This window comes from Canis lupus, chromosome 30 (assembly GCF_003254725.2).
Source record: "Canis lupus dingo isolate Sandy chromosome 30, ASM325472v2, whole genome shotgun sequence".
NCBI lineage: Eukaryota > Metazoa > Chordata > Mammalia > Carnivora > Canidae > Canis > Canis lupus.
In genome coordinates, this window is record NC_064272.1 from 19,541,146 (window position 1) to 19,560,695 (window position 19,550).

Below are 19,550 nucleotides of genomic sequence, written 5' to 3' on the forward strand. Positions count from 1 at the left end.
GAATAAATAAATAAAATCTTTGAAAATAACAAAATAGAAAATAATTAAGTAAAGAGATGAGGTCATAATGGAATATGGTGGGGCCCTGACCCAATAAGACTGGCATCCTCATAACACTAGGACCTTTGGTGACAGATGCACACAGGGAGAGAGGTGTGAAGGTGAGTGCAGAAGTGAGGTGATACTTCTACAAGCTAAAGAATGGCAAAGATTGCCAGCAAATCACCACCAGCTAGTGTGGAGGTCTTCTCATTTTTGTCGATTTTCTGTCACACTCACCATTTATATTATTAGGAAAAGGAGGCCTGGTGAATCTAAATCCCTCGGCTAGGATTACATCACTGGATCTGTCTGACTACAAGCCCATCTCATTTCTCACAGGGTGTGAGAGTGAGCTTACACACAAAGGCACCACTACCTACTGATGGTTTACAGTTTATGGCTTCTGTTTACAGACAAACCAGTCCTATTTTTTTTTTAAACAAAACAAAACAAAAACAACTTAGGTTCAACCACAGGAGTGGTTATGGGGCCAAATCATTCTTTAATATGAAGGTAAATACGTGAGTAGATTTTCTCTGCTTAATCTGCAAAACCTATTCATTACAAGTGTGGGAGTACATGCACGGGCAAGCATATTTTCTAAGCATGAAGACCTGATACAAAAATACAAAAACAAACAAAATATAAGCCCCTTGTAACCCTAGTGTCCTGGAAAAGAACTCTCAGTACACAATGAGATTTCTGTACTGCAATGATATCAATGCAGAATATGTCAAAAGAGGTAGCTGAGGAAGACAAGCAAGGGCTAGACTGGACCTACATGCAGCTATGGCACTTTCCAACATATCCTGGCCTTCGGGGATTCCTCTTGTTGTCTCCGCTCTGCGGGGTTTTTCTGACCAAAGAAGTCACTATCCAGTGGCATCAAGAAATTCTGTCCCTAGGCCATAAATAAATGCCCAACTCCTATAGTTCATGGGTGTATGAGAGCCCAAGAGGCCTGGAATCGATCCAACCCATTTTAACTAGCAAGAAACTACCTAGTAATACCTTGTTTGTATTTCTTGGAGGAGGGACACCAGAAACACTTATTTCATTCTACACAATAATTCACCACAATCAGAGGGAGCACAGCAAGGGCAACACCATCTCCCAGCTGCTGATTACATCAAAGGCTTGCAGCACAAATTCAATTTTATGATGTTAATCTCAGCCTGCCACTCAGAAATTTTCTCTGAGGGATATGATTTTTCTCTGGATTTCATTTTAAGAATGATTTTTTTTTCATCCACAATCAATAAAGATATGTTTTCATCAAAAGACTGTATCTTGGTAGAATTCAATTGGCTATTTCAATCCCTTTTGGTGACACAATATTAATTAAAATAGTTTATGTTGCACTTCAACTGGAAAAAGAGGCAGTGAAAATAGCAGCTACTCAGAACATATGTTCTATATACATCAACATAGAGGGCAGAAAATAATTTTCTCTTTCTCCAGGCGACAGACATTAGCTATTCAAGAGAGTTCCTCTGACTTGGTTTATCTCTGTGATTTCACTGAAAAAAAAACATTGAAGCTCTTCCTGTTTACATTTTTTTGTTCAAAAGGAAATCAAAATGCACATGAAAATGTTGCTTCAAATGCTCACCTTTCATTACCTCAAGAAGTGGAGAAATGAGTGTCTGTGTGCCCATGTGGCATGATGGGTTATTAGGAATCACAGTCACTATTTCTCCTAACTAAAAACAAATACATTAATAAAAATACAAATAAATAGAATTCTATTAATTTTATTTTCAATTTCTAATGATGATCACAACTGAGTACACTGTAGTTTTCAAAGACAAACAGACTTAGCATTGAGATTTTCACATTTAAAAAAAGAGGACAAAATTATGAAATGTGTTATAGAAAATAAATGAATTGTTTTGACAGTAGTTTTGCAAGTGGCAGTTAATTCAGTTAACACATATTTGTGAAGCACCTACTAGTCACTACTTGAGACCAGGAGGAAGGCCTTACTTCTGGCTTATCATGTGGACAGACCACGGAACCTCCATCACCACAAAGTGAGACGGGCTGAGGTCTGGTGTTTACTGGGTATATGGAGTGCATGGAGGAGGCTAAAGTTAACCCTGCCTGGGGAAGGAATCCAGGAAGGCTTCTCAAAAGGAAGTTCAATTACTGAAATATTCAGCTAGTAATTTACATCCATAGTTTAAAAAATGTTTTAAAAGGTAGCTTAGTATCTAATTAGCTGTCTATAAACCAAATCTTCTCACCTTCATACTCTTGAAATCACCAATCCATTGTACTTCTTAATGTAAGACGGTGGTACTAAAGAAAGTAGGTATATTGATACCCCAAGGAATCTACAGATTTCACAGGACTTTGGGTAGATCTTACCTAACAGTTCATTTCTTCAAAGAAAGATTTTTTTTTTCTGTGATGCTCTTAATCTGGATGTCATATCCAAAGAGAGAAAAGCAACACATTAAGAAACAGAGTGGAAACTTACAGAAATCCAAGTTCCTATTTAATGAATTAAAAAGAAAACAACAAAAAGATAAGCTGATTTGGTTAAAAGCAGGGAGTGGACTAGAGTTTGGATTTGTTTAGACATTTGAACAATAATGATAAGGCCTAGATAGATTACACTGTTCAATAAAGAGTGTACATAAATGTGTTTGTATACCAATGTTGGAAAAACATTGGTCAAAAAAAGAAAAGCATCCATTGGCATCAGAGGCACCATGGAATTTATTAAAATATAGATTCCTGGGCCTTTGGAATGAATGTAATACATCAGGATCTCAAAGGTATAGAGTCCAGAAATTCACATTTTAACTAGCCTTCCAACATGTTCTTTTTATACCTGGGGCTAAGGATATTGATTCAAACACAGCATCCCACATACACAGCACAGATAATGAAATATTGAAATTAATTTTTGAAATTAAAGTAATTTTGCTAAATGAATGACCAAAAATAATTCCCTCAAAAAGTTCTTACTCAGGGTCTAATCTGTGTGGCCCAGTGAGAATGCTAATACCTAGCCTGATGTAGGCCTTCTATAGCAAACAGGCCTGGCCTGTCCCTGGCAACTATTTTTCCCTATAATGATTGAAACTATAAGTAGTTAAATTCTTTTGTTGTCATTTGTTGTCTAAATGGCTTGTGAAAATTTTCCCTGCTTTGTATGGCTTTGCAATGAAACAGCCTGAGGTCTTTCCTTTGAAATCCATGTGAGGAAAGGGTCTAAATGGGTTCACTCTAGATATTCAATTGTACAGCAAATTTGTACAATGTTTGCAAGAGGGATAACTCATGCATGATCAAGTTGGATTTTGAGGCAAAGTCTACCAAATTTGAAAGGATTTTTAAAGCTAACAATACTAAAGAAAAGTCACAAGAGGGTAAAACCCTATAATTATTCTCAAAATGTTCAGTTTGCATTTTGGTACTCTTAAATAAATAACCAATTTTCAATATCCCCTCACCAGATAAATTTTTGCTAAGATGCATTTCAATCACTTAGGTGGAAACAATGAGACTCAAGGAGGGCCTAATAGTGGTCTGAGATCCTATCCAGTAAATGTAGGACTGCTAACCTTTGCCAGCAAAGAATTCTCAATGAAGGCAGAACTTCTTTTACAGAGGCTGATCCTAAAACTAGGCTAACAACACAGCCTTGCTTGTGATGAAGGAAAGCCTGCAGTGGTTGGGGAATTGGGGTAGTTAGTTAGTGGTAGTGGGAAGTACATAGAACTTCATACTTTAATCATTAATCTGAACAGTAAGAGCAGTTACAACATTTTTTGGTCTGCATTTTAGAATATGTGTGAAAGTCATAAATCCCATCTACCCTCAAGACTATTAGATTAGAGTAGTGTTGCATCTTCTGTACTCATGAGAAGGAGATGGTAGACAAAACCGTAGTGATTGATTGATCATCACCCATACCTCAACAGCCTCGTGTACTATATGTAACTAAGTCTTGGCCAACAAAGTTGTAAAGTAGGCACTCTGTAGAAAAGACTTGAAGAGTGAATCAGTGCCCAATAGTGTAAAATTATATATGATTTTCATTTTACATTGGAGCAAACTAATGCTCAGAGAGGCAAAATAAACCATTTTTCTCTAGCCAGGAAAGGATCGGGCAACATGGGAACAGTGTGCCATGATTTGTGTTTGTCATGCTTTCTCTGCCGTACTTTCAAACAGATTTGACCTTTGGCCCAGAAAGCTCTTTCTCAGCATTTCTACCCAGCAAACTTGTACAAATCTGGAATCTTCCAAAGTGGAGCTAAATTTTAACTCCTTTGAGCATCCTCTGGCTGATATTTAGCACCCCTCTTCCTCCAACATTCCCTTTTCTGCCTTTATCAGACCAGTTATTACTCTGCTTTACTTAATTGCTGTGTCTGTTACATAAACTATATTATGAATCCTTGGAAGGCAGAAACCTCTTTTTTTCCCTACACATTCTGCTTGACACGAAGTTTTACATACAACAAGAAGTCAAAAAATGTTGAAGTCAAGGAATGAATGTATCAGTTATGAATGACTGTGATAAGGCTTCAAGAGTTGTTCTTCTTTTCCCCTTCTTCCCCCCAGACAAGTCAGTGTGTAAATGATCATTTTGAGTGTAAGTAACTCTGTGGTTTGGACAAAGAGCAAAAGGCAGATATACAAAATATCCTTGGCTATTGATGTTCATTCTGATTTCTATTAGAACAGCCTAAAATCAAATCAGTTTTTTGGGCCCTCACAACTCACCACTGACTCAGGAAATATAGTCAATTAACCATGAAGTTGACTGGTTCAGTTGATTACAACTCCCTCACCCTATACTTCCTTACTTGTTAAAAATTCATGTGTAGGACTTTATATATTTTTCCAAGTTAAATTTCATCTCCTTAAAAGAAAAAGAGGAGGGGAAGTCAGTGTTGAAAAAAAGTTCCCATCATTTATTGACTTTTAAATTGTAGATACTTTGCTACTTCTCTGATATGCATCACTTCATTTGTTCTTCATAATGACCTCAGGCCTTATCATTATTTTTATTCTAAACATTAAGAAAATGAGGGTTGGAGAACAGAAGAAGCTTGCTCAAAATCAAGGCTAGGAAATATAGACAGATTCCTCAATCTCCAAAACTTGTGCCCTTAACCACTACACCATACTGCTTAAGTGGGGCAAAGGCGATGCCCAGCATGTTAGGAAATTTTCTGGAAATGTGAGCAAACTCCAGAGGAGATACGCCTCTAGAACTGTGATATCTTGCTCTAGGAAAGAAGATTTGCCTTTATAGAAGAGTTCAGATACCTGAATGTCCTTTAAGGCCAAAGATGATATTATTTAAATTAAGAGGTGGCTGCGACCCCAGAGTTAATTTGGGGGGTCTGGCAGGACTTCAGAGATGATCTGGTACTAGAACTCAGGGAACAGATTCTTTTATTCCTGATCCCCATCTCATCATTTTCCTGCCTCCAATTTAGTTCTAGAACAGAACTGAATCTAAAAATCTTATCAACTGGAAAATTACAACTATACATTCAGAACAGGGTTCCAGACATGTCCTTTATAATGCACTGATGGAATTACTAATAAGAGATGCCACATATTGTGAGTAACGTTAAATAACAGAAAGAAGTGAGCTGTCAAGCCACGAAGAGAGCTGAATGCAGCAATCTCAAAACCTTGAAATATTTGTAAATTAGTATTATTTTCAAGGTTCCACGAAATTATTTCATAACCTAACTACACTTCTATTTCAGTCAGCCTCTATAAACTGGAACTTGAGATTCTAAAGTATTCACACCATTGGGTAGAGATTGTTTAACGTAAGATTCTACATTACAGGGAGAGGCTTAGCAGCTGAGTTTTATCGATAAAATAATTACAATTAAACAATATCTTTCCCAAAAGGAGGTAAAAATACTAGAACTCAACACAGAGTCCCAATTTTTTTGTGGTTTGAAAAAATAATAATAATCACTTTACTAGATCACTTCTGGGGCCGTTCCTTTTTTCCTCCAGCCCTTTGTATTCTTTACAGAAAACACTTGGTGCATTTTAATACTGAAGGATCTCGAGGGCAAAGGAACATGAAGTCACAAGACCAAACTAACCACAAGTACTTGCATGGCAAAGGTGGTTGCTTTCTTCTTCCCTGGTCTGTAACTGGTAAGAATTAAGGAGAGTAGAGAGTTAGTGAGTACATTGTGTTTTGGGGGAGACAGGGTGGCACGGTGTGGAAGCTGGGAACTGTAGGTAGGTATGGGGAGGGGGAAAGGATGAAAGGAGGAAAAGTTTCTAACCTCTTCTTCAGGTAAAAATATTCCTAACAGGTGCCCTTATCTCCAAAAGATGACCTTGAACTCATTTAGAACAAAACTTGCCAAGGGAAGGAAGAAAAAGTCCACCCTGCTGTACAACAGTGTTCTGTTTGCGTTTACTTAACTGTTTAGAAACGCACACAAAAATGCTATAAATGAATGAGGAGGGCGGAATGAGGAAGCATTCCTCCCCAAAGGGAGCATGCCTACTGCTTCGACTTTTCCAGAGTTTTGTCAGTGCAGACATCTCCCCCTGCCCCTTGTCCAACTTTACAAGTGTTTTGCCACTTGTGCCCGCCGTTCTTATTACAGGCTCAGCCATAGGTGCCTGGCAAGGACGTTTCTTCCAGATGCCCCACTCCCCACAGCCTCCAAGCGGTCATTCCGGCTCTGGCCCGCGTCCACCGGCTCTTTTTCCCAGATACTGGACTAACGTACAAAAAAAAAAAAAAAAAAAAAATTGAACCAACCAACTCCTGTACCATAGGAGTCCGGCTTCCGAGTCCCAAGAAACTATCTCAGTAGTTAATTGTGGGCCCCTACAGGTCTGTGGGAGCAGCCTCCTCCCAGGACCACCTGTAGGGATACTGAAGCCTGCACCAACCTCCTCCCCCTCCCCTCCACGCTTACACACACACACACACACACACACACACCCGAAAGGACCAATTGAACCGATGCGTGGCTTCAGTCATTACTTATGCGCCATCTGGATAAAAGTCTGAACAGAGAATTTTCCACGTGCAAGAACTCGGGAGCAAAAGAAGAGGTTTTAGCAACTAACTGCTACGCGCGCTCACCTTTCTTCCCAGCCCCTCGGTATCCAGACTCAGGCCGCGCGGACTCAGGGCGGGAAGCCTACGGCAGCACAAGCCCAAACCAGTCAGAGACCCACCGCCTAGGACAGCGGAGCCTGAGCCGAGCCCAGGGGACGCCCAACCTCCCGGAGCCGCCGGGTGGCGAAGCAACAGGTGTCAGGGCAGCCTGCGCGGGGTAACCTTGCGGCCGCAGGAGGGACAGCCCCGCTTCCGACCACGCCCCCGGCCCGGCCACGCCCCCGGCCCGGCCACGCCCCCCGCCGCTCCGGCTCCCGCCGGCCGCAGCTGCCCCGCCGGCGCGGCGCTCCCTCCCTCCCGCCTGCTAGTGCCGCCGCCCTTCCCCACATGGCTGGTGGCGGCGGCTGGAACTGGCCCGCCCGCAGCCTCCGACGTGCCCTGTACTTCCAGGGCTGGAGGGAGTTCGGTTGAAGTGAGGAGGAAAAAAAAATAAATAAATCAAGGTAGGTCACGGGGCATGGCCCCTGGGCCCCTGCAGCGTCAGGGCCGGGAGCCGCTAGATCTTTGAGGAGGGGTGAGAGGAAGTCCCCTCAAGACCACATTCTCCCAGCAGGGGAGAGTAGAACAGTCTAGAAAATGGGTGGGAAATTCAGTGTTTCATTGAAAACCAGAAGTCACACGTGAAACCAGCGTTCTAACCTGAAATGAATGGACCAAGTACCACAACTGACTGGATTTTTTTTTTTTTTAATAACATTTTATCTATTTATTCATGAAAGACACAGAAAGAGAACAGAGAAGCAGGGAACTTGGTGTGAGATTGTATCCCAGGACCCTGGGATCACTACCTGAGCTGAAGGCAGATGCTCACTCCCTGAGCCACCCAGGCTTTTCCTTTTAATTAATTTTGCAAAGTACTGTTCACCAGGAACATGATTTTCTCTTCCTTGTTACTCTCAATCAAAGCCAAACAGAGCCCACTGACTGGATGTTTTAAACGAAAGGGACGGTTTGTGTTTTCTGAGGATTCTCAGTCATTTTGATTTTACTTATGAAAATCCTGTGGGCAACTAAGTCCTGAATTCTAAGGCTCCAGGAAGCAGGCGGGGAAAGATTCTAACCACACTTTCTTTTCACTGATACTTGGCTTCCCAAGAACTAAGGCTGTTGGGTCAGGCCTCCACGAGACCACAAGTTGTAGGTCTCCCTTGAGGGCAAGCTTCAGATATCCTGGAGCTTCCTGTGTGAAGCCCCTTTGACTAGGATGGTTCTCTCCCCTCCATCATCCTCTGCATCTGGTTAGTTCCCATTCATGGTCCATCCAGAATGTCACTTCCTGCATGCTGGTTAGGAGTTCCTGCTCTGCCTTCCCAAGACGCCTCACTTCCTCTGTCTTAACACTTGTTACAACTAACTGCAGTTGTTTGTTGCATTGGCCTCTCCTGCTTCATTGAAAGTCAATAAAGGTGGGGACAGGTGGGAACAGGAAAGGTGGTCTAGTAAATATAAGTATATAATAAGTCAGACAAAGACAAATACTGGATGCTTTCACTTACATGTGGAATCTAAAAAACAAACGAACAAACAAAACAAACAGACTCATAGATATGGGACACTGTTGGTTACCAGAGCAAGGAGGGATTAAGTGTTGAATGAAATAGATGAAGGAGATTTAGAGGTACAAACTTCCAGTTATGAAATAAATAAGTCATGGGTGTGTCATGTGCAGCGTAGAGAATATAGTCAATGATATTGTAATAACTGTGGTAGCACCCTGGGCCGAAGGCAGGTGCTAGGTATAGTTGGTGATCAGACTGGTGGGGATCATTTTGTAATGTATTTTTTTAAATATTTTATTTATTTATTCATGAGAAGCAGAGAGAGAGAGAAGCAGGCTCCATGCAGGGAGCCTGACATGGGACTCCATCCTGGGTTTCCAGGATCACGCCCTGGGCTGAAGTGGGTGCTAAACCGCTGAGCCACCTGGGCTGCCCTGTAATGTATTAAACTATCAAATCACTATGATAGTTTAATACACAAATCACTATGATACACCAGAAACTATTAAGATACTAGTATGGCCATTGTACCTTTATTACTTTGTTAAGTTAAAATTTTTTTTAAAGTTGTTTAAAATAAATAAATATTGGCTGATGACATGAATGTAACAGTTGAATGTTAAGATGCCCTCAGACCCCAGTTTTTTAATGAACTTCTCTCACCTATCCCTACCTTTTAAATCTACAGGATTTTTCTTCAGAGTTAATAACCCCATCCCTATCCCTAGCCACAAGTTGTCATTTTATCTCTTGAACAGAGCCTTCTCTTTCAGTCTTCTTAGGGGTGCAGGTGTGGTTCCTTTATCAGCTCTTCTTTAACTAGCTCAGTGAACTTAAAGGCCGTTGACCATGCTAAGTCTCAAATTAGGGCCCTTGATATTTTTAGGACCGATGAAAATGGGGGGAAAAAACCTTTAAAGTTGAAGAAAGTTTTGGTAATATATAATACTAATTTATTGGTCTTTATGCCGATGCAGTCAATGACACTATTGAACTTTCCAAAGCCTGTAATCCTGGAAAACAGTAAAAGTACCCTTTCCACTTCTTTGTTTTCCAGAAAATGGGAAATGGTTTACTGCAAAGAATCTTCTTTCCCGAATGACTTATAAGACTTACCTTACCAATAAGACTTACCTTATTTATCTGTGACAGAGCTGGGCACAGATCCTCCACATTCCCATTCTTTGCAGTTTAAGTGATTTGCTGAACTGTTTGTGCTCACTAACCAATCTGGACAAACTATCTACTATCTTGACTTGATCAAGCTTTGGTTAGGCTTCTCTTTTTCTCCCAGGCCCTAAACTTTGACCTACTCTCAGCCTGAACCAGCATAAAACCCTGCTTAACTGAAAATACACTGACCTCTGGATAAAACTTTCTTTTTCACTGCAAGATCATGCCACTCCGGCTCGTCCCACTTCTACTTCCTCACTTTCTGTTTTTTCAAGCATTATGTATCCCTCCCTAGAACAGAAAGGACATTTTTTTCACCTAACTTTTTTTTCTAAAGATTTTATTTGTTTATTCCCAAGAGACAGAGAGGCAGAGATGCAGGCAGAGAGTGAAGCAGACTCCATGCAGGGAGCCAGATGTGGGACTCAATCCCGGCACTCCAGGATCACACCCTGTGCCGAAGGCAGGTGCTAAACCCCTGAGCCACCCAGGTGTCCCATTTTTCACCTAACTTTTGAAAGGCTTGCCAATTTAGGGATTAAGTCACTCTCCCGTGGGTGCCTTGGTGGCTCAGTCGGTTCAGCATCTGCCTTTGGCTCAGGTCAAGATCCTGGGGTCCTGAGATTAAGCCCAGCATCCAGTTCCCTGATCAGTGGGCTGCTTCTCCCTCTGTACCTTCCCCTACGGCTCTATTTGAGATAGATCTCAAATAAATAAAATCTTAAAAAGTTTCTAAAATAAAAAATAAAGCATTCTCCCTATTGCAGTTTGTCCCTTGTAAAATCGTTTTGGATAAAGTCTCTCCAAATTTTTATTTGATCTTGCAAAATATAATTTTAATATTGTTTATGGAAAAGGGGGTCCTGAAAGTTAAAAGTGCCTTTCCTCAGGTGTCTGTCTATAAAATGGAAAAGTTGGATTAGATAGACCAAGATCATTTTTTGGCTCCAAAACTAATGAATTCAGAAGCAGAATGCCCCCCCACCCCCCAAAAAAGAAAAAAGTAAGACCATATAGAATCAGCAGGAAGAGTAAGCTGGGAGCTGGGAGCCAAACTGAAGGCTTCAAGTATTTTCTTTGGCTGGCCTGGTATTATTGCTGTTTGCGTGTTTGTTTTTAATTGAATTTGAAGTCTGATCCTCACCACTCCCTATAGTCTTCACATTTTTATTATCCGTTTGGCCACCAAAAACATTTAAATTTGAGTCCCTAGAATATTTCTGTGCCCTCACAAAAATGAGAATTACAAAATTCCCTTTCCTCTTACCACATCAATAAGGATAGCCAGGCACCGATGTCTGTTAATCTTTATACTGTACAATTCAGGTGTTTGAATTAAAGGACAAATATTTCATTTACAGTTGAAATGTGTTTCTTTGGTGATAAGATGCTATCCAATGCAACACTCTCTCCTTTTTTAAGCACTGAAAGGTTTCTACCAGATAAAATAAATTCCCTGGTGGGTATGTGATAATTTAACTTCAAATCAGAATAGATTCTCTGACATATTGTAATATGAATATGAACAGAGAGAATATGTAAAGAAATTGGTTTGGCTAATTGAGTGAAATAATCAAAAATATCTTGTGATGGCTTTAACGCATGTCTGAAACTTCTGATACTTCTTCCTTTTGATGAATCCTAATTACTCTCCCCTTGAGTTTTGGCTGTATTTAGTGACTGGCTTCTAACAAAAAACAATGTGATAGGAATGGTGGAGAGTAAATATCAAATGTACATCATAAAATGACATAATCTTCACCTTATTCTCACTGTCCCTTGAATCACAGAAGCCATCTGACATGTTGTTAGGGTATTTAAGCAACTCTATAGAAGAGTGCTATAGTCCTATGTGATTAGGACTGAAGTCTGCAAATAGTCTGAAGAGCTGAAGCCATTTTTAGAGTTGGCATTTTTATTTATTTTTTATTTTTTAAAAGATTTTATTTAATCTGAGAGAGACACAGAGAGAGGCAGAGACATAGTTAGAGGGAGAAGCAGGCTCCCTGCAGGGAGCCTGTTGTAGGACTCCATCCCAGGACCCTGGGATCATGACCTGAGCCAAAGGCAGACACCACTTAGCCACCCAGGTACCCCTAGAGTTGGCATTTTTAGATCAGGCATTTTTAGAGTTGTGTTTTTGTTTGTTTTGGTTTTTGCATTATAATGTCTTATACATCTTTCCAAACCCTTTTGATAACCTCAACTATGTGGACATTTATCTTTCTTTTTAACTATCCAGTACTTGCCTGTTTCCTATGTTTTGGAGAATCCCACGCTTCTTAAAAGGCAGAGCCTATGTCTCTTTGAAAGAGCTATGAAACCGTGCCATTGCATACTGTTTGGTTTTCCATTATACATAGGCATGGACACATGCTGTTGGCTGGGCCAGTCAGATTCAGAGGCCCAGACAAAATGTATCCTGATGTAGGAGGTGGCAGCAATGCAGCTTCTCCAAGCAGCATTCAGTGACCAATAGTAGAGGTATCAAGATCTGTGTCCGCTGTTGGTGGCAGTGATGCCTCTCTGGGAAAGTGCTGCAGTATGATTTTGGATTTTGTCTTGACTGCATAATATCTAAACTTAGTTTTTCATTTTCTGAGAGAGATCTAATATCCTTTTACAGAATCCTTTTCTGCCTGGATTACCAATTATTATTTTTCTTGCACACAATGAAAAACCCGGACTGATGCAGGCAGATACTATCTCTATTTTATAGATGAGAATGTTGAGGACCAGAGTTGTTAAATGATATGTCACTAGATAGTTTATACAGAAGCTGTATAAATAATCAATGAAACAGAATTACTAGTATAGATTGAGTTAAGCAAACATTTAAATTTAGCATTTAAAAGATAAAGGGCTTAGATACTTAAAAAAATGATTTTCTTTAAACCAGAGGAAAAGCTGGCTTTCCACCCTGACCCAACATTATAGCATTGAACCTGTAATTGCTACAAAATGACCATGCTCTTCCAAACTTCCTTGATACTGTACAGATACTTCTTACAAATGATTTTCTCTGTCCATCTTTGCTTTCCACACATTTCAATCAATTTGCTTCTTACTTTGAAACCCAGATTTACTGATGATTCCACTTTGCAGCCTCATCTGAGCCCTTAGGAAGAGGTAATTATTCTCACCCATTTTTTCATATTCTCCCAGAGTTCTGTCTCTATCCATGATAAAATTCTTATTAAGCTTGATTACCTCTCTCAACAACCCTACCCCCTCCGAACAAAAGAAAAAGAACTACTCCAGACTCTGCCCAACTAACAAAAGGCTCCTGAAAAATAAAGGCCTTAAGACAAAAAAAATCTACTTATTGAACAGGATTCCAGTGCTTTATTGCCATCAGGAATAGGAATGGTGACAGCTAGTTAGATCACCTCATGCAGGACACTAGAGACATTTTCTCAAAATAAAATTGATTCTAGAAAAAGACCTCAAGAAAATTCATATGCAAATTTCTCAAGTAAATCATTGAGTATTCATCTATGAATGTCACTACTTGACAAATCTAACCCTTATGGAGAGTGTCACTTAGATTTTAGTATCTTTACTTTTTAATGAAAAACAGAGGATCATCAGAGTTTTATAGAAAGTCTCTAACATGAAAGAGATTAAAACATGCCAATTGTAAAAGGGGAAAAGAAGAAACACAATTAAGGGAACATAATAAAATTTCAAGTGAAATATTCTCAGGAAGAGGAGGAAGTGAATCCATTAAGAAAGACTAAGATACTATATTTATTTATTTTTAAAGATCTATTTATTTATTTTAGAGAGAGAACAGAAGTGCAGGCAGAGGGAGCAGGAGAGGGAGAGAATCCTTAAGCAGACACCCTGCTGAGTGGGGAGCCTGATGCAGGCCTCCTTTCCAGGACCCTGAGATCATGACCTGAGCTGAAATCAAGAGCCAGTCAGCCGCTCAACTGACTGAACCACGCAGGTGCCCCCTAAGATACTATATTTTAAAAAGAAACAAATAGAGAATGAGGACGTTCGTTTAAATTAAAATAACACTAAAAAGTATACATTAAACATTTTTTAATTCCAATATAGTTAGATACAGTGGTATCTAATATTAGTTTCAGATGTACAATATAGTGATTCAACAATTCTATACATTATTCAGTGCTTATCACGAGAAGTGTACTCTTAATGCCTTTCACCTATCTTACCCATACCCGCACCCACCTCCCTTCTGGCCACCTCAGTTTATCCTCTATACTTTAGAATCTGTTTCTTGGTTTGTCTCTTTTTTCCTTTGTTTGTTTTGCTTCCTAAATTCCACATATGAGTGAAGTCATATGATACTTGTCTTTCTCTGACTGACTTATTTCACTGAGCATTCATTATACTCTAGCTTTATCCATGTTGTTGCAAATGGCAAGATTTCATTGTTTTATGGCTGAGTAATGTTCCATTATATATGTATTTCTATCTATAGATATATTTATGTATGTATATCTGTATCTGTATATCTATTTCTATATATCTCTACCACATCTTCTTCATCCAATCATCTATCAATGAACACTTAGACTGCTTCCATAGTTTGGCCGTTGTAAGTAATGCTGCAATAAACGTATGTGTGCATATATCTTTTTGAATTAGTATTTTTTTTTCTCTTAGGGTAAATACCCAGTATTGGAATTATTGGATCATAGGATAGTTCTGTTTTTAATTTTTTCGGGTACCTCCATCCTGTTTTCTATAATAGCTACATCAGTTTGCATTCCCACCAACAGTGTACAAGGGTTCTTTTTCTCCATAACCTTGGCAACACTTGTTGTTTCTTGTGTTTTTTATTTTAGCCATTCTGAGGTGTGAGGTGATAGCTCATTGTGGTTTTGATTTGCATTTCCCTAGTGATAAGTGATGTTGAGCATCTTTTCATGTGTCTGTTGGCCATCTGTATGTCTTTGGAGAGATGTCTGCTCATGTCTTCTGCCCATTTTTTCTTTGGATTTTTGTTGTTGTTGTTGTTGTTGTTGAGTTGTATCAGTTCTTTATATATTTTGGATACTAACCTTTAATTGAATATGTCATTTCCAAATATCTTCTCCCATTCCATTCTCCTCTCCCCCATGATGTTTTAGATGTTTTAGGTATATGGTGTCATACTTTATATCCTTTTATTTTGTGAATCCCTTGACTGATTTTTATCTATACACTTAATTTCTTGTTTTTGTGCTTTTGATTTTTCCTACTCATACTTATGGTGTCTCTTTTCTACTCGCAGAGTCCCTTTTCACATTTCTTATAGGACTGGTTTAGGGGTGTTGAATTCCTTTAACCTTGTTTCAGGGACTATTTGTCTTCCTATTCTGAGTGATAGCCTTGTTAGTCTATTCTTGGTTGTAGAATTGGTTTGTTTGTTTGTTTTTCAGCAAATATGACTTCAAATATGTCATACCACTCCTCTGGCCTTCAAAGTTACTGCTAAAAACTCAGCTGATGGCAGTATGGGGCTTCCCTTTTATGTAACTGTTTTCCCTGTTGCTCTTAAAAAATCTCTCTTTATCACTACATTTTGCCATTTTAATTATTGTGTGGCTTGATGTGGACTTCCTTGGGTTGATTTTGTCGGGGGCTGTTTGTGCCTCCTGAATGTAGATTTCTGTTTCATTCTCCAAATTCAGGAAGCTTTCAGCTATTACTTTTTCTTTTTCTTTTTTTTTTAAAGATTTTTATTTATTTATTCATAAGAGACACACATACACACAGATACAGAGAGACACAGGCAGAGGGAGAAGCAGGCCCCATGCAGGGAGCCCGACGTGGGACTTGATCCTGGAACTCCAGGATCACGCCCTGGGCCAAAGGCAGGCTCTAAACCGCTGAGCCACCCAGGGATCCCTATTACTTTTTCAAATACATTTTCTTTCCCCCTTTCTCTCTCTTTTCCTTCTGGGAACCCTATAATGCAAATGTTATTACACTTGATGGTGTCACTGAGTTACCAAGGTCTATTTTCATTTTCATTTTTTTTTCTTCCTCTTGTTCAGCTTGATGGTTTTCCATTACTTTGTCCTCCATGTCACCTATCTGTTCTTCTGCTTCCTCTAGTCTACTATTTATTCCATTTAGTATATTTTTAATTTGAGTAATTTATCTCTGAGTTGTTCTTTTTTACATTTTCTGTCTTTTTTTGGAGGTCTCACTGAAGTCTTCCCTCTTTTCTTCAGCCCTTTATGACCATTAATTTAAATTCTGTATCAGGCATATTACACGTCTCCATTTCATTTAATTGTCTTTCTGTGATTTTGTCCTCTTATCTGATTTGGAACATATTCCTCTGTCTTCTCAATGTGTCTAACTCTCTGTGTCTGTTTCTATGTATTAGAAAAGTCAGCCGTATCTCTTGCTTTTGAAAGTGGTGGCCTTATGAAGAAGATGTGCTATAGTGCCCTGTTCATCCTGGTGCTTCAGGGGTGTCCTATATGTGTGATGTGTACAGCTTGCTGTTATGTCTGACATGTTTTTGCCTTCAATCTAGTTATCTGCAATAGCTCTCTCTATATGTTGTGATTAAAGTTTAGTGCCTATGTTGTTAGTTGGCCAGTCTGAGGATACTTTGGCCATGAGTTGAATCAGACCAGGTGTTTATCAGAGATCCAGTAGTACTGTACTACATGTTTTTCTCCCTGTGTTATCTCTTGAGAAGTTTTTGTTGGTGGGCAGGGCCTATAGTCAGGCCAGATATCTTCCCCCAGACCACTGCCTGGGCCACAGTTGGACTGGTGTGTGTGGTTATCTTCCCCTCTCCCTGGGGCAAGAGTCACTTTGGTGTGGGGCTGACTCCTTCAGGGCTTCTTGCACACTGCCAGGCTTATGACACCAATTTGAATGGGCTTTGGCCAAGGATGTATTGGAGGGGACAGGTCCACTGGACAGTGCAGGGGTAGGGCATGTGGTGTTAGTAGATTTTTGCAGGTTTATTGTGGGAGGATATCTGGAGTTGCTTTAGAACACCCCTGCTACAGGGATGGAGGGGTGAGTCTGCAGTAGAGTGGGGGGATTAGGATCTTGTTGCAGGATACCTGTAAAGTCCATGCTGATCTGCTGTGGCAGGGGACCTACAGTCCCCCTTATGGAGCCTTGCTATGTTGGAGGGGCAGAGCATGCTGTTAGCAATTTAGATGGAAAATATTGACGATGAGCTTGTCCCTGTGTCTAGGTTGGGAGGTGGAAGAGGGATATAGAATTGACCAATTCCTTTATTCCTGGAGAAGTATCCTAAAGATCCTTGCCCCTCCAAGACATGCTCTGAGATTAGTAAATAAATCTTCCTATATATCCCAGGTGTTTGTCAAACTCTTTGTCAAACTGTTATCCTGTATCTTGATAGGGCTATTTATTTTACTGTCTCTTTAAGGGCAGAGACTCAGATTCCTATCACTCTCCAGCCTCTGGACAGCTAAGCCAACTGATTTTTAAAGTTCCAGTTGTTAAGCCTTACTGATTGTAAGAACTTGCAAAATTAGGCCCCTCTGGTTTCAAAGCCAAATGCTATGGGGATTAATCTTGCCTGAGGTGCTTAGTGTGAGGTCTCTCTCCTCTCTCTGTGTCTGCAAACCTCCTATGGATAGTCCCACAGCTCCAGTTAGTTCCTGAAGGCTCACCTCTGTCCTGCTTACCCTTTTTGATGTGGCCTCTTCTCTATAGTTTGTTGTAGAGAGTCTGTTCTGCCAGTCTTCAGGTTGTTTAATGGGTTATTTGCACTGCTGTGGATGTTATCTAGTTATATCCATGGACCAAGTGAGCTTAGGATCTGTCTACTCTCCCATCTTCCTCAGAAGTCCTAAAATGTATACATTTTAATAGAAAGTTTGAAAAACAAAGTTAAGTCAGTCTTTCTGAAAGTAAATGTAAAAGATAATGAAAGTGACATTGGGAATGAAAAAACAAAGCTAGGAGTTAATTCAGAAGTTCCAACATATTACCAATCATTCTGAGAAGAAAGAACAGTGAAAAATGTAGACTGAGATTGATAGATCCAAAAAATAACCAAAGAAAATCTAACAGAAATAAAGGACATATATCTTTGATGAAAAAGCCTTCTGAATGCCCAGGAAAATAAAAATAAAATCCTGTATGCAAATATTTATTGCAGCTTTATTTATAATTAAAAATAACTCAAATGTCCTCAACTAATGAATATACAAACTCTGATATAGCCATGTATGCATACATCTAGGGAAAGATGCAATATTGTAAAAATTCTCCCAAATTATAGTTTCCATGTAATCCCAATCAAATTTGCAGAAATATTCCCATACAAAATGGCAAACTGATTCAAAAAATTATATGAAACGTCAAAGGAACTAGAATTCAACAATTTTAAAAAAGAAGAACAAATTTGGAAGACTCAGGTTCATTGATTTCAAAACTTATTATCAAACTATAGTAACACACTGTACTGTAGTGGTAGTCGTGAAAGGAAAGACAGAGACATCAGTGAAGTGAAGTACAGGGTACAGAAACAGAACTGCAGATACACAGTCAACTGATTTTTTTTTCTTTTTAAGGTACAAGGCAATTAAATAGAGAAAGGATAGTCTTTTCATCAAATGGTCCTAGAACTATTGTCATCCCTGTATTAAATGAATAAATGAATGAATGAGTGAATAGATAAATAGGTAAGTGAGTGAACTTCAACCCATGCCATGCACTTTATACAAAGATTAATTCAGAAATTAGATCTAAATCTAAAACACTAAACTATAAATCTTGAAGAAAAGGTAGGGGAGAAATTTTTGCAATCTTGGATTAGGCAAAAGTTTCTAGATATGACACCAAAAGCATGATCCATAAAAAAAAAAAAAAAAAGATGGAAAAGTTGGATATCAACTTTAAGAACTTCTGGTCTCTAATGAATACTATTAAGAGAAAATAAAAGTCACAGGTTGGGAACATTTTCAAATTATGTATCTGATGGAGTTCTTGTATCTAGAATATAAAATGAACTCTCCAAACATTAATATGTAAAGTAACAACTGAATAAAAAAAGTGCCAAAAGATCTGGCCACTTTACCAGAAGAAAAAAATTTACATGTGGAAAATGAATACATGAAACATATGCTTGACAGCAATATTATTAAAGAAATGAAAATTAAGCCACCATGGGATATCTCTAAAATCCTATTAAAATAATAAAATTAAAAAAAAAAGAAATTGACATTGCTAAATGCTGGTGAAGGTACAGAGAGTGTGAAATTCTCCTCTGTTTCTGGTGGGATTGTGAAATGGTGCAGAGCTTTGGAAAATGGTTTATCAGTGTCTTAGAAAGTTATACACTTACTTTATGATGTAGCAATCTTATTCCTTGATATTCAGCAGGGTTGAGAGTTCTGCTGCCTGTGCCCAACAGCTATGACATACATCTCCACACTGCAGTCCTAAACTTGTAGTAGCTGTACTTGGCAGTGTCCACAATATACTTTAATGCTGAAATATCTAGAGTGTATTACTGTCATTTACAAGTAAACACAGCAATGGATAATAAGAATTTAGCATTTACTATTGACTTTTCACTTGCATCCTTTTACTAGATTAAAATCCCCTAAACCTAGACTACATGAGTTGAGAACTGTGGTAACACTTGGAATGGCAAAAATGTGTAGAGACTGAAACACTGGGAAGGGAAATCTGGGACTTGGAATTTTATGCAATTCAGTTAAAACTCT

General features: G+C 39.1%; 1 protein-coding gene across 1 annotated transcript in view; it reads right to left on the minus strand.

Moving 5' to 3' along the window:
* WDR72 (WD repeat domain 72) overlaps window positions 1–7,374 on the minus strand; it is a 220,806-nt gene extending 213,432 nt beyond the window's left edge. Inside the window, exon 1 of the mRNA XM_049104238.1 lies at window positions 7,148–7,374. The gene's annotated coding sequence lies outside the window, so the exon portion shown is untranslated. The remainder of the gene's footprint in view (window positions 1–7,147) is intronic.
* Window positions 7,375–19,550: the final 12,176 nt, after the last annotated feature.